This window comes from Centropristis striata, chromosome 8, assembly GCF_030273125.1.
Source record: "Centropristis striata isolate RG_2023a ecotype Rhode Island chromosome 8, C.striata_1.0, whole genome shotgun sequence".
Taxonomy (NCBI): Eukaryota; Metazoa; Chordata; class Actinopteri; order Perciformes; family Serranidae; genus Centropristis; species Centropristis striata.
The window spans coordinates 9,455,927-9,470,710 of NC_081524.1; the positions used below are offsets into that span (position 1 = coordinate 9,455,927).

Here is a 14,784-nt window from a genome sequence, read left to right on the forward strand (position 1 = left end):
TTTCTCATGGGAGCATATTCTAAATTTTAAAGCGTAAATTTAGAGTTATTTGGATATTATCAACACTTATAGTTTTGTTTGTTAAGAATAGACCAGATTTAGTTAGTGTTATTAAGACAAACATTACTATTTTATGAGTAAGTATTAAGATCATAATTCATGAACAACAACTTTTTTAAGTTGAGTGTTGTGATAATACAATATTGATGATAACAGTGAAATTAGAAAAAAAGAAGAAGATATTAATATCATATCAGTAATACACATATATAATATAATATTGTGTAAATAATCCAAGCCTTCTTAAATTACTTCCTTTTCATTGCTTTGTCTTTCTTTTCTTTTATTTCAAAATCCACAATCAACAAAGTCAAAGACGAAATAATGGGATTATTTCTATATTTTAAATTATCAAAATGTTCTTTTCCACGATGATGTTGTGAATTATTTTGGCCACAATAATCATGTAGTGAAAATCTGATACTGTGACAGCTCCACTTTCACTAAGCAGTAATTACAACTCCAATCCCCAAAAAGTTGTTTAAAACGTATATAATAATAATATGATGACACAGAATGCGATAATTTGCTAATCCTAATAATTTCTGACATACGGTCAATTAAAAACTGCACAAAGACAATATGTATTTAATGTTGAAGGTGAACTAAACTTTACCTTTTTGTAAATCTACACTATATTCTGTTTTTTTAATGTTTAACACAACGTCTAACGTTTTTGGATTTGGGGTTAAGGGAAAACCTTGCTAATAAGTAACTAGTTAATGGTTAATATGCGTACCTTAATATCAAGTGTTACCAAGTCTTTGTGTCTACAAAAACGGTGGAGCTTTTTGGCAGCAGAGGAAAGAGGGGGAAGAGGATGACTTAAGGAGAGTTTTTAGTTCTGAGTGTGCAATAGTTTTGTTTTATTAATCACTCGATGGTATCACATCACTACAAAACTTCTTATTTGTCTGAAACCACAAACTGAAAGACAAGTTTTTGTTGTGTCCATTAGAAACCTTTTTTTTTCTTCTTTCTTTCTCTTGCTCTCTCTCACCCTCACACACACACACACACACACACACACACACACACACACACACACACACACACTCAGAGCTACTTCCCTTTTGTGAAAACATGCAAATTTGCCCAACGACCAACTAATTATATCTCCCACCTGCATAATAAACTCTCAGTCTCCCTCCTCCCTTTTCTCTATCCCCTTTCACCCCTTCCCCTCCTATTTATCACTCCTTTCTTCATCCTGCTGTTTCTTGCGATGCAGCCGAGAGAGAGAGAGCGCTGACACTATGACACACTATTATAATCTCCCACATTACTGCACTTTTATCATTTATCAGAGAAACATTAAATACAAAACACTTTTGTCTAACTTTCTATAAAGCCAACGACCAAATGGTCAAGCATGGTTTCCACCATCGGGGGGCAGCAGTGACACGTGAAGAAGAAGACTGCTCCACTGACCACTACTGACCTCAGAGTCAGTAGCAGCTTTATTTACAGTAATATTATTTGCAGCAATTTACAGTAATTTCTAGCACTTATATGCATCACACTAAAGGGCAACAAAAACGTAAGAACAAAATAATGAAATATGGATAATTTAAAGAATACTGGAGGTAAGAAGGTACCATACAGAGTGTTGTAACGGTTGTAATAAATATAACCAATATACTTTTAAATAGCTGAACCATCAGTCCACTGCAATCATTCTGAAGACAAGACCTAGAACGAGCTGCTCCCTCATCAAAAGCACATTCAGCTGCAGCACAAACAGGTCTGTTTCAGTGAAACAGATGTGAGAACAGTGGACTTTGGTACAAGCAGTGTCTTTTTAGCGGAAGGGGGAAGTGATGATGAGCTAGAAAAGCTCCACTCTGCTGCCACACTGATTATAACTTGAGGTCAGGACACACACACTGACCACAGGATTTCCCTCAAATAAACGGACTTCTGCAAAAAAAAAAGAAGCTAATTTGGTCCCAAAATCTGGATGCTTACATCTGGTCAATCTATTATTGGGTGTCTATTTGTGGTTATTCCAACATTACATGCACACAGCTGGCACGAGACGGCATCTTGACTATTAGTGAAACTGAAAAACTGCCCAGTGTTGCTCAATTTGTGGTGAAAATGTAATGTCTTCCTCCCAGAATGCACAACTTTACAAAACAGCGTTAATATTTTACATTGGGCTACCATGTGCTCCAGTCTTCTATATGTGCTGTGTGAAATACCAAAAGCCAAATCCACCATATAAAATGATTGTCCAGCTCATAAAACAGCTGTAATATGAAGTTCCCAAAGTGCTGCCTCTTGTACTGTGCTGCCCGCTCGCAGGACACCCGGGGAAGGTGTGTATTGATTCATGGTGCAAAATGGCCTACAGACAGTAGCATGGTGGATAATGTGGTCAGTAATACAGTAGTGGGACAGTATATCAAGATGCTGTGTCTTTTTCTCACTTCCCCTCCCGACTTCCCCTTGTACCGGGTTGAACGCAGAGTGCTAAACCCAACACTTACTGTCAGCCAGGCTATTAATATTAGCCCGCTCTCTCTCATTCTCTCTCCCTCTCTTTCACTCTATCTTTTTAAAAACCTCGCCTCTCTTTTGCGACACATTGCTGCACACGCACAAACACAGCTAATTTAGCTTGACGTGTTGCACAGTGGCATGAATGAATGTTTGTACAGTTTCGCTGAATTTGTTTAAATACTTATGAAAAAGAGGCAGCATCTCTGATCAGTGGCTCCTTGTTCATCGTGTGGTAAAAAGTAGTAAAAAAATCAAAGGTTGAATTACTATGTCTATATCGTCCCTCATTAAGCTGTTATGTTAATCTCATAGCAAAGCTCAGGGTTTAACTCTGACCCTCTGAGACTAGAGAGCTTCACCAAACTCACTGTATCTAAAACAGAGCAATTTTAATGCTGTATAATCCTGTGTCATGAAAAAATGATGCAACAGAAAAAGAACAAGGAACAACAGTGTCTGTGCTCAGTCTGGGCTGTTTCTGTTATTCTCCTCTGGGTATTCTAGCCGAGATGAAACTCCGCAACAACTACCCCAAACCCCCCCACCAGCACCCCTCACCCCACTTCCTGATTCAGGACACAACCCCAGTGCCGAGGGGTGTGTCTGGGAACTGGAGTCATCACATCTACTAACTATGGATTTCAAAAAACAAAAAGCGCTCAGGGGTTTTTGATTGCAAATAAGTATTTTCCATTTAAAACTGAGCGTCAGAGTCGGCGACTCAACAGCTTTAGCACATCTGGACGGAGTTGAAGACTGAAGCTAATGTAAAAATTTGAAAATTAAAGTTTCATTCATCCTTTATTTAGTATCAGTATCCTGATCATAAGAACCAAACAAAAAAAATAGAAGAAAAGGAACTGAGCGGATGATGACAAACTTTAAGAATAAAGCAAGAAAATGAAGATGAAAATGTAAAGAGGCTAAAGGAAAACTTGAGATGTCACAGCGGCGTCATTACAGTCTGTGCTGTTGGCATTGTTCATTTTATCAGTGTTGCTGTCTGTATCGAAAACTACACAAAAAAAATGGCTAGTGACTAAAATTGTTGATTAAGAACTCATAAAACAGCTTCCAAATAAAAGTAAATGCATCTGGAATATACAGATGTGTGGAAGGCCTTAGTCAATGAGATTTTGCAGAATGGTGTTCATTTTTCAGCGAAAATATTTATATAAATTATTTTTTTTACTTATAAATATATATATATTGAATTACTTCACTGATGCATTTTGAGCAGATGAGTGAGGTTGTAAATGCGGACTACATTTTCCTTAATTAAAATTGGAGAAATTCCACATTTATTTACTATTAATTATAGCATAAATTAGCAAAACTGCAGAAAGATTTAACCTCAATAATTGTGTAAAAAACCTCATAGTTTTTAACTACGCAAAATAAATAGTGACATTTTTTCTGATATTTTGTTTTTGAATTAACCTTCTGAATTTGCATGTGGTGTATTCTGTGTTTTACAGTTGTGTCACTCTGGTCGGAGTAACTCGCTGAAGGTCAAAGCAGTGACCCACATCAGGTGGAGATGTGGGTCATGATTTCTTAACCATGAATCACTTCTTGACGCATGTCGTCAATTGAACGTGTAATTTTTAAGAAGCCATATCAGCACATCAAAGGGTGAGAAATATGAGCTTATTGACATTTAAAAATTGATTTCTGGTAATTGGTGAGTCAGTTATCAGATGAAACTCCGCTTTTCTCTGAGACTCGCTGTCGGTCAGCTGTGACTGTGTCTGACCACCAAAACAAGGCCGAGGGGCATGAAGAGCCACATTTTCTGATTAATTTTAGTTAAATAATTTTTAAATACTGAGCGGCAGCAATTTTAGGCATTTCCTCTTTTGATCATCTGTCTTTTTTTAAAAGCAAGCATCTTTGTATCTGACTTCTCTGAAAAAAATATTTTTAACTCATTGACATAACTTTACATTTTGAAAACTTACAAAAATAATAATCAGTGCAACCACCCACTGCTCAGACACACACAAACAGAAAGTTAACAGCGGTTTCAAAGTTGCATTGGAAGAAACCTTATCAGCAAAATATCTATAAACTGAACACAACTGCTGCAGTGTAAGACAATAAAAAGAAAGTGTTTTTCATGATGATAAATTAAAAATAACTCCAATATAGAAAAAATATTGGCTGCAACACTAATTCTTCCACTACCAGTATGTTTTAAAAGACATTTTAAAGCACTGTTTTTACTGTATTTTCTGCAAGCTTTTCTTGCATTCAATATGCAGCATAAACACACAGAGAAATGCTATAGGTTGGCGAGGTGTCTGACCTTTCCCTCCGCCTGCGACAGGCGTCCATCCATCCCTCCATCCCTCCATCCCTCCACATCTTTCTCCTCGTACCACCTCTCCCTCTTTGATGTTCTCTAATTAGCTGAGCTTGTTAGACTCAGTGGCATTAATCAACAGTATAGACACAGTTCTTTCTCTCACACACACGCAGACAAACACACACAGTGCCCTCTCCCTCACGCAAAGCTTAATTGGTCTTGGTAAATGAAGGCCAACAGAGAGAGGGCTGCACAGACAGTCACTCACCTGGCAACCACATACTGAAGAAGTCCTTTGCTGCTATTGCTGCTGTCTTGGTCATATCTGTGTGAGAGAGAGTGTGTGCGCGCTACGTAAAGAAAAACTCTCACTCTCCCTCTCTCTCTCAAACCAAAAAGGAGGAGTGTATTAAATCATATGGTTGAGAAAGAATTACTCTCTCTCTAGTCCACACCCCCCAAGCCCCACCTCCTCCCCACATCCTGCAACACAACAGGAAGTAAGCCTCAAAAGAGTAGGAACTCGGCACTGAGGAGAGAAAAATACAAGACAAAAGAGAGAGAAAAAAGAATGCAAGAAAGGGGGACACGCAAGAGGTTAGAGAGTGGGAGAGTGAGTGAGCGAGGAGATCGAAGAGATAGACGAGTTGAAAAAGAGGGGGATGACGGGTGCCGACGGAAAGTGATGGCGCGGCTGGAAACAGCCACTCACACACACACTCACTCACTCACACACACGCAAGAGAAAAACATCAGGCTTGACATTCTGACCGAAGAGTGTATGATACATTTGCACAATATGTGACCCGGTGTAGCTTCAAAACCTATCCAAAACTCAACTGAGTAGAGTTTTTCCTCAACCCTAAGCTTTTCTAACAAGCTCTCGTAGTATGTGTTGTCTACCATGAGTCATGGCCATCTCTCCCTGGTCATATCTGTGCCTGTGTATGACTGAGGGGTTGTTGTCAGTGAGACATCAGTGGGTGTAAGGTGGTCTGTCGAGGAAGGTCGACACCAACAAAAGAAGATGTGAGACATCCTCAGATAAGTTTGCCAGCCACAGTTCCACTCTAACCCGCGCGGAAGGAAAAACTCTGTCACTACACTCACTGTACCACTGACCACCCAACACTGTGGGCTGCACAGTGATACACCACAGAAAGCCACATCTTCAGATGTGATGGAGAGATGTGGCATCAAAGTGGAACACTGCAGATCTGAGCCACTGTCAGTGCCGCCCACTTGGATTAACACACTAAGAAGCTGCTAAATAAGTGAAAATGTGGAGTGATCTTGAGGAAACAAAAAAGCATGTTTCAGCAGAAATAACTGCCTAGATTTTCAAATCAGAAAGTGTCAAGATGCTGCTCTGGCAGTAAGCTGAGGCGACCACAAGGTGGCACTCTTGATTCTCTAATCCTGATGAACAAACAGGCTCCATCTACGGGAGAGGGGACAAGGCGGACCACCGTTCACCCCCTCCTCTCCCTCCCCCTTCCTTCTCCCTCGGTCCGAGTTCACTAATTCAAAAGCTAACGGCAGCAGAGTTCCCAAGTTTAACCTTATAAATACTTTATGTGGTGATTTACAACAGCCCAATGTACTGCTGGATAGACGCTCACTAAGAAGTGCATATGGTGCTGCACTGAAGGTGCTCTCTGTTATATAGAGACATCCTTTAAAATCTGCCCTCAAATACAAACTAAGATAAGATATTTAAGTATATACTGACTATGAGGACAAATCAGTACAGAAACTTCGGCACATAGCTTTCTTAAGAAATGCACAATATTTTTAGGTAAACGTCTGGATTTACAGCTGAGATAATTAACCACTGAATGTTTTAATTATCAATTAAATCTCTAAAGTCTACATAGACAAAGAAATACAGGGACCTGGTTTTATATTTTTTTGACAATTCTGAGTTTATTTTTACAGCCAGTATCAAGTTTTCACATCGTATGATTTATACCCTTTCTTAATGGTGCAGTGTAAAGTTTCCATCATGCATTATCTTTGTCTGAGCATACTATATTTGACATATAAATAGCGTATGCATTTTTTTTTCTTGAATAACTCCATAGTCAACCAGCATTTTTGTTTTTTTCAATGTGAAAAGTTGTATTTAGGTGTTTTGGATGTGAAGTTTGGTACAAATACACCTTTTACTCTGTGAATTACAGCCATTTATTGGATACTGTCCTGCTTTTATCTTTTGATCAATATTAAGTTTCACATTATGTAACTAATGTCAGTTTTCGTATCACGTAATTGCACGCACTTTCGGTGTCGACTGCCATAAAGGCTCCACCTCTGAAACCTTGCCTCTGAAAGCTGAGAATCTCACGGTTTAGACACAATTTAAATCTATAGTACAACCAATACAAGTCATTTAATGTTTTTGTAGAACATTTCTAGCATAACATCAATGCTACGCTGGTCTTTTGAGGGTTATTTTTCAAGTAAAAATGCAAAACTTCTCAAATGTAAGGATTTGCTGCTTTTCTTTGTGATAGATAGTTAACTAATTCTCTCTGTGTTTGGGAATTTTGAGGATGCACCTTAGATCTGTTTTATGAGATTTAGTCGACAAACAATTTATTAATTCATTTAGAAAATGATCTGCATGCAAACAGCCATAGCAGTATTTGCTTTCCCATTACTTTCCAATTTAATGGTAACAAAACCAATATAATATAACCAATATCACAATATAACCTTAAGTTGCAGGCTGGACGCCAAACAGACAGAAGGCCTGAGACAAATCTTTAGTTTCATCTGTTAATTTGGCCACATTATCTTTGTGATGATGTTTTGGCCTTCATCAGGATGGACAGACTGCCAGGCCCGTCCAAGGACAGTGACAGACTGCGCGTTGGGGAAGGGGCGTTTCTCTGGGTCAGAGGTCGTCTGGGCAGCCTGGCTTTGGCCGTGACCTTTGTTCAAACTCCAATCTACCCACGTAACTACCAACGTGTGTGTCTCTGTGTGTGTGCAGATTTTTTTGAGTAGCTCCGATAGTAGGTGGCTGGTGAATCAAAGTGTGCTGTGTGTGTGTGTGTGTGTGTGTGTTTGTTGTACAGTTCATGGCCATGGGGGGCCTTCCTGCCCCAAGGAGGTCTGAACCTTGGTTACCGTGGAGACCAGACCCAGCAACACTCAAAACTCGCCCACTTAGACGATATTGGGCCGGTGGCAAATCATCTCAATTGAAGACGACATATTAACACAAACTACGTAACAATGTGACATTAGTAATCTGAAGAGTAGAAAAAATAATTAATAATACAAGAGTAATCATTTTAATTACTTCTATGAGGAAATAACACGAGTTAAGTTCAAGCAGAGCGTGGTTTTGGTTTGGAAGTTATGCTTGTAAGATAATAAACACACACACACACATATGTACACACACACAATCTGATAGTGGGACCCCAGGGAGGAGGATGGGGGGAGGCTGAGGCCTCTAGAGCGCCATCAATCACTCCACTGTCAGAGCGAGAGGGAGAGGCAGGGAGGGAGGGGTGGAGGGGTACTAAGAGGGAGAAAAAGAGGAATAGTAAGGAAAAAAAGAGGGAAGGGTATGAAGGAGAAGGTAAAGAGTGATGGGAATGAAGGTGAGGGATAGAAAGACAGGAATAAAAAGATTGGAAAGAGGATGTTAGCTGGGGGTGAGGACGCTGTGTGTGTATAATGGGTCATTACAGGGACAATTCAGAGGTCTCCAAACCAGTTCAGTATCCCTCCACGGCTCGCTCCTCCTATATCTAGTGCAGCCTCAGGCCTGGCGCACACACTGGCTCTAATTCATATAATCCATCATATTCCTCTTCTTATAGAGGGGACAGAGCACGGCTCAGTGATGGACCCACCAAGTCCTATACACACAGTCCAACAGCAAGACTCTATTCTACAAGGTGAGAGATTTAAAATCCAGTGTGGTGTATAGGTGTGTGTGTGTGTGTGTGTGTGTGTGTGTGTGTGTGTGTGTGTGTGCAGGTGTAGCCCCATGAGGAGTTGCAGGATTATAAACAGTAGGTCTAGCAGCGTGGAGACTACAGAGGTTGAGGTTTTGTATGAGAAGCAGCAGGGGCTAAAACACACTCACACTGTTGGCTGCCATGGGACCTGCGCCATCTCACACACACATGCGCGCTGCCTACACCTTTACAACACCTATTCCTCTCCTGTCCTAATACCTCTCAATCGCTCCTTTTCCTCTGGCCCCGCCGCCCCTCCATCCTTCTCTCACACCATTCCCCTCCTCTCTATATCATCTCTGCAGCCCATAGGGAGCCGGGATTGTCTAGACAGACACCGCTCTCTCCCACGGCGCTACCAAGGTTGAAGCTCAAATCTTTTTCTTTTTCACTCCTCTCACCACCTCTTCTTCTTCTTCATCTTCTTCTTTTGGCACAAGAGTGAAGGGTCTGCTGGGAGGGACTGGTGTCCTTCATTGCATGCTCGAGGAGCGTGGAGGCCACTTTAGAAAAAACTGTTCACTTACACTGACAAAGCAGGCTCTGACGTAGGATAGTCTTTAACATTCTCTCAATTAAAACACAGAAAAGGCTGTACTTTTAGTATGGCAGCCATCGTCTATGTTCTCTCCTTCCACCCACCCATCCCCTCTTTCACCTCAGCATGTTCTTCACCTGCTCTGCCTCTTTTCCTTCAAACCCTCTCATCATCATCCCACTCTTTTCTTGCGACCTTCCCCCTTTTCTTTCTCCAATTCAAACTTTCTCTTCTCCTCCTCTGTCTCCCTCTTTCTCTCTCAGACCTGCTGGTCAGCAGCAGCTGTGACATCACTGGCCACTGTTCTCGGCTCGGATTGGACACTCGGCCACGTTGCCAGGCAACAGCAGTGAAAGGTCTCAGTGTGAGCGTGTGTGTGCGGCGTGCGTGTGTATGTGTGTGTTTATGTCTGTTTATAGCTACGTGAGTGAAAGGTGTGTGAGCGATTTTCCTCGCCTTGCCCTTTATCTGTGCATGAAGAATGATCAGAACAGATCTACTTCTATGCTTTATCTCAGATCAAAGCATGTAGATGATTGGGCTGCCTCGCCACTCTCCTCCACCACAGAAGAAGAGGGATGTGTGTGCGTTGCCTTAATGAAAAAGAAAGATGGTACGAGTGTGCGGGCGTGTCAGTGTCTGCACTTGCGTCGAACCAAATAAATGTGTATGTTCGTGTCGAATACGGGTATGTGTCTGTATGTTGTGTGTGTGTCTAAATGTGTGTGTATGTATGTGTGTAAGCCCCCGGGAGCGGGTGGTTATTGTATCTGACACAGCGGCTCTTTCTCGCGCCTCATATTTCTGGGCCGATCGATTCCTCTGACTCCCGACAAGACAATAATCGCACCTCCCTCTCTCACTCCATCACTACCATTATTACTGACCTCCCCAGGGAACGAACAGGGAGGAGGGAGGGAGAGAGAGAGAGAGAGAGGGATGAGGAAGGAAGGAAGGAAGGATGGAGGGAGGGAGGGAGGGAGGGTGAGGAATGAGAGGGGGACATAGAGTTGACAAAATGAGCCTATGATGATGAAAAAGCAAAAAGGGACAATGTTGAATATGAGGCGGCCTGGAAAAGGGACATCAGCGGGGTAGAAAAAGGAAAAAGAGGGCGAGAGCAGGGGAAGTTGAGATAAGGTGATGGAGGGATGAGGTCCGAGGGAGAAAAGAGAGCAGGAAAGATAGGGATGTGACATGAGTGTGAGGTGATGGAGTGAAAGAGAGAATGAGAGAAAAGCATAACAGGGAAGGACGGCAAGAAAAAAAAACGAGCAATATAGATCACGGCGAGAAAAGGAAGGAGGACACAGAGTGAAGGAGTGCAGAGACACGGAGGGCCGAAACGGAGGGACAATAACGGAGAGAATTAGTGGAGGAGAGATGAAGGATTCGCACTATCTTCTTCTAATAAAGGAGAGAATGAGAGACAGGGACCGGGGGAGGCAGATGGAGGGGGAGGGAGGGGTGGGGGTTAGACTGAGGTGAAAGAGGGAGAGACAGAGAAATATATAGGAACACACTCAGGCTAAGACACACACACATACATCGATGGATGTAGCGCGCTGTGGAGGTCAGCGCTCAGAAATATTATTAAATTGACAAGAGTACAATAGTTGATTGGCAGGCTGACTCCTGCACTGCCATTCAGTGGAGAAGAATGGAGACAGGGACTCACACACACACACACACACACACACACACACACAAAATGCATGCACATCTGCAGTTTCACACAACAATCAACACAGCATGTTGAGATGCACACACACACATGCTGTCTTTTGTCTGTTTTGTGTGTGTGCACGGTTGCCTGCATGAGCCTGTCACTGCTGTGTCTCTATGCTTTGAATCCAGATTACAATTACAGTAATTGGCTCTCAATTCAAGGGATTGCTGTTTGACCCCCTCACCTCTCTCTCTCTTTCTCTCTCTCTCTCTCTCGCTCCCTTTCCCATCCGCACACATTTTGCCTCTTCCTCTCCCCCCTTCCTCCTCCTCATCAATATTCCTCCGCCTCCTCTCTACCTGTATCGCTACATCCATCTTTCTTTGGGTGCAATCCCTCTCCCCCCTCTCCCTCCCTCTCTTTTCTTTACCTTATCCCTATTCTCCCCCTCCACACACACTTTATCCCCAGATATAACTATCCTTCCTTTCTGTTTTCCATCCATCCTACTCTCTGGCCGGTTTACTTCCTTCCCCATCACACAGCCACTTTTCCTCCCTCATCTCCCCCCTTTCTACCTTTCTCTTCCAATAGTTGGGGAAACAGGGAATGTATTGTATACTTTATTCATGCTGTATTTATTATGGAGAGATAGCTGCTCAGCTATACAGTCAGGGGGATATATCGGGCATTTGGGGAAAAGAGGTGAAAGAGCGATAGATAAAAAGACGGAAGTAAGGAAAGGGGGTGATAGAGGTGGTGGTGATGGTGATGGTGTGTTGGGGAGGCGGTGGTGAAGCGAGGAGGAGGAGGAGGGGGGTTAGGAAATTGGTCTGGCTAGCGGAACAGCTTTTCACCTCTCTCTCTCTCTCTTTTTCTCTCTCTCCCTCTCTTTCTCTCTCCCTCTCTCTATTCTGCTTTGTATTCTGCAGAGATGACAGGGGGAAAGCTTTATTGCTCCGAGTTTGTATCGATCGGGGCCCCTCTAAGGGGGGAGGCCGGGGGACGCGCTGAGCAGGCCCTTTCTCAACGACCGCGGCTCCAACAACCACCCCCCCTCCAACCCCCTTGCCCAAGCCTCCCCTCCCCTCCTCACCGCCTCCTCCTCCTCCTTACAAACCCTCCTCTTGCTCGCTAGCTTACTCTGAAATTCAAATTCAAGGCTCTTATTCTCAAAGGTTAGGAGAGGGAGAGCACGAGAAAGCAAGAGAGACAGAGAGATTGAATGAAAGAGAGATGGAGGCGTCTGGCTTCTTCCCCTGACTGAGGCCCTGAAAGGAGCTGAGATCTGATAAGAAGATCCCACAAACACAAACAAGGGAAGAAATAGAGAAATAAAGGAGAGCAAAAAAAATGGCCAAGAGGAGTATACATCAACCCTCTTCTTTCCTTGCTCATATCCTTTCCCCTCTTACAAACAGTCCTGTCCTCCTCCCTACTGTATCTCCATTTTTTCTTCCGAGGTGAGAATGATTTTGTTGACAGGTGAAGAATGAGCCGGGTCCGGGCATGCATAAACCTCTCTGCTCCTGTCCTCGTTAGAGGGACACAAGGAGAGCTGGGATCCACGGGAGACAGAGAAAGCCCATGTGGATCACACACAGTGCTCTATTTATCTATTTCAATAAGTGCAAAATAAAAGAAAAAAAATCAGCTCTCACTAGGGCTGAGAAAACAGAAATCTCAACAAAGCAGAGACAAGAATCAAAATAACAAATCACTGCGCTTCAGGCTTCTTCTTTTTTTTCACCTCCTGTGTTTGACAAGCATTAAATAAAAAGGGGGCAAGACCCAACGTCAAAGCCACAGCCAACTGACCAAACACTTGACTCATACACACACACACACACACACACACACACACGCAACCACACACGCACAAACACACAAACACACACACACACACACAGCCTATTTATCCGTTAATGGCATGCACAGTGCTGCAGTGAGGCTGGGGAGAAGAACAGATTGTCCATCAGGGGGTTACAGGGTTCAAGTCCATGACCAGAGGGCTAGAGGAAGGTTAGGGGGTTGTCGGTTCAACTCCCAGGGGGCGAGGAGGATCCCTGCTGTCTCCCGTCCGACCCCAACCTCCCCCTCCCTAAACCTCCTCCAGGACAATATAACCCTGCTGCATCAACTCCCTCCACCCTCCTTTTCCCCTCTCCATCCCGCTGCTGGCCTTTTTAAGCCCTGCTTAGTCTGATCACACACGTGTAAACCTGAGCCTAGCCTCCAGACTCTCTCCGTTTGTCTCAGATGTGCACATGCATGCGCACAGGCCGGCATGCTCGTAAACAAACACACGCACACATTCAATCGTACAGATAAGTCACTGATGCACAAACATATTCATAAAACTCATGTACACCCCTACAATTCAAATACAAATCATTTGCTCTTGCTATCTTCTGTTTTCCCAAATCATTTTATTTTTGACCTACATCATGATTGAAACGCATTCTTTCCCTTTCCAACTCCATCTCACTTACTCCTCTTGTGGTAAAGACCAAACAGAAACATTGCCTCAGCTATCAGTTGCAGCAGATGCGAGTGGATATGAGATATTTGTGTAAACATTGAATACATATACTGTATATATATTGTCATTGATATTGCCTGTGTGGTTTACGCGCAGCTCCAGATTGAGTTCAGTGATAGAGTATACATCAGAGACTTCTGCTGGATGCTACATGTCTGATTCATAGAAGAAGAACACACACACACACACGCACGCACACACACACACACACACACACACACGAATGTGAACACACACATACGCGCACCTGCACTCACACACAGTACAATAACCTGCAGGCCTATAACCTGTCTTGTTGGCTGGATGGGTGGATGCATTATTAAACACCCAGGATTTCATATGTAGAAACAGAATATGAATGCTGCACCGGGTCCAACTGTGAACATACGCCTGTTCACTGCAGTCTTTGCTCTTTTTCTTGAAACTCTTTAACTTATTGCACTAAATATTTACTTCATATGTTAGGTTCTTTGTTCTATTAATATTTTTATTCTGTTTCTGCATATTGTAACACTGCTACTTTTGTTTACTCTGTACATACAACATTTATTGCACGTCTGTTCATGCCGGGAGAGGTATCTCTTCTCTGTTTTTCTTTCTGAGGTTTCTCCTTTTTTTTGGCTGTTAAAGGTTGGTTTTGTGGAGGTTTTTCTTACCCGAATCAAGGGTCTAAGGGCAGAGGGTGCTAGCCTGGAAACCAGTCCAATCTGCCGAGCTCATGTTTTATTTGCTCTGGCAGATAAGTCCCGTCACTCTTCCATTCAGGCAGATTTCCAGCCGACTAGGCCCCCACTGTTTTTCTTATATGTGGCGGGTTGGACAGGACGTCTGACACCCAACGCAACTCACAAAATCTTACATCAAACTGTCAAACTATGCAGTCCTGAAATCAAGATTATGTTACAGTGTTGCCTACTTCTTGGCTTAAATGTTTTCAGAAATACATTTAGTAATATATATAATAACATAATCGTTAGCCCCAATCGGTTGAGGGTGCCATTTCATTGCTCTGATTCTTGCTCATGTGGCATTTTGGTCTTTGGTGGTTGGTAACACCCATTGGAAATCAAATAACTACGAGTTTATATTTTATATACATTATACCCTGGAATTTTAGTTTCTGTTTAGTTTCTGACCATTTTGTTGAAGCCTTTTTTCCTAAGTTGCAGGTGCATGATGTAT

The 14,784-nt window shown here is 42.6% G+C and overlaps 1 protein-coding gene across 1 annotated transcript in view; it reads right to left on the minus strand.

The window, feature by feature from the left end:
* Positions 1 to 14,784, minus strand: part of pou2f2b (POU class 2 homeobox 2b) — a 44,298-nt gene that overhangs the window by 13,173 nt on the left and 16,341 nt on the right. The window lies entirely within an intron of this gene.